At 25.3% G+C, this 1,417-nt stretch overlaps 1 protein-coding gene and 1 long non-coding RNA gene across 6 annotated transcripts in view; one reads left to right on the top strand and one right to left on the bottom strand.

The window, feature by feature from the left end:
• Positions 1-1,417, bottom strand: part of LOC106678871 (glutamate receptor ionotropic, kainate 2) — a 676,475-nt gene that overhangs the window by 462,071 nt on the left and 212,987 nt on the right. The window lies entirely within an intron of this gene.
• The window catches only part of LOC106678874 (uncharacterized), a 45,225-nt gene that overhangs the window by 41,853 nt on the left and 1,955 nt on the right, over positions 1-1,417 (top strand). The window contains exon 3 of the long non-coding RNA XR_001342853.2: positions 985-1,150. This is a non-coding gene — a long non-coding RNA (uncharacterized lncRNA). The remainder of the gene's footprint in view (positions 1-984; positions 1,151-1,417) is intronic.

Below are 1,417 nucleotides of genomic sequence, written 5' to 3'. Positions count from 1 at the left end.
TAATTTATTTTATTTTTAAAAAGAAAAAAGAAATAAAAAAATTTAAATTTTTTAAAAACCAATAAGCATGTAATCAGAGAATATTTTACGAAAGAGCATCACAAGGTAAGAGATCACTAAGATCACTTAAACACATCTCACATCAATAGTCTAAAAAATACTAATCAGAGACTTCAAGAGAAGACTCAAAAATATATCACAATGACATCCAATAAATATTTTTATTTAAATATTAATTCCTCAAAACCCATAAAGTATTTTACCACTCTTTTTCAGTTAATTATTATATTAGCCCATCTGCAAATTGTTATATAGTAAAATATTTTGTACTATGGTAATTCTAACTTCCATAGTTACATGGGATATGCCTATTAATATTAAGCAGAATACTTGTATTATAAATTACATTTTAGCATTACAGTGAGATTAAGGGATGTATGTAGCAGTGAGATATATTTATAAAATTAACTTAATAAAAACAAAGAAGAAAATCGAATATTATAATTAAAAGAAAAAGTAAAAGACAAGAAAGCTCAGAAAAATAAACAGTAATAAAGCATATGATATCTTAAGCGTTTAAAATAAGAAAGAAGTAATTAGGTACACAATAAAAACCAAGATATAACAAGCGATAAAATTAATCTGTGTTCCTACATTCATTAGGTAATACATCAAAGTCTTTTTTTATTATCAAACATTAAGAAATTCTTATTTAAATTTTGCTATTAGTTTATGGCCAAGTCCCCTCTAGTCTTTAAATTCTCAGGTCTAATCAAATTACTGTACTTTTAATTTTTTTTTTTTTTTAATAATTTGTATATTTTTTTAAATTGTTGATTTGATTCGTGGCAAATCTAATAATTATTATATAAAAGCTACACATAATTTAAAAATAAATTTCATAATTATTATCGTTAGGGCATATGCGAGTTATAAGCTTTGTATAGTGATTTTCTGTTCTTTTAATAATATTTCTGTTAAAAGGAAATATGAAACACTGTCCGACCAAACCACGTTATCAGAGTAACATGGATATGCCTACAATTGAAGACGAAAAATTTATCCTCAGGTATTGCTATACTGTAAGGTCACAGTAGCTATTGGAATTGCGTTGTGAAAAAGATGGAAAATATTATTTTTAGAAACAATGGTAAGTCTTTCCCTTCCAGAGATATATATTTTCTTCTTTTAATTTAAAATTTCGTATAGTTGTATGTTTATTTATGTACATAAGAATCGATTTTCAGCACTTTTAAAATTCAGATTATTTCAAAGAAAAACAATAGTGATTGGATTGATATGTAACGAATTAGAAATTTTATAATTGGAGAAGTTTGTCGGGGGGTGCGGTCAGCAAAGAACAACATAAATAAACAAAACCATATTTATTTATTTTATGCCGACGTTTCAACCTGAG

Source organism: Halyomorpha halys, unplaced genomic scaffold (genome assembly GCF_000696795.3).
Source record: "Halyomorpha halys isolate HHAL.00 unplaced genomic scaffold, Hhal_1.1 Scaffold165.1, whole genome shotgun sequence".
Taxonomy (NCBI): domain Eukaryota; kingdom Metazoa; phylum Arthropoda; class Insecta; order Hemiptera; family Pentatomidae; genus Halyomorpha; species Halyomorpha halys.
This window is presented reverse-complemented; position numbering and strand designations above follow the sequence as displayed.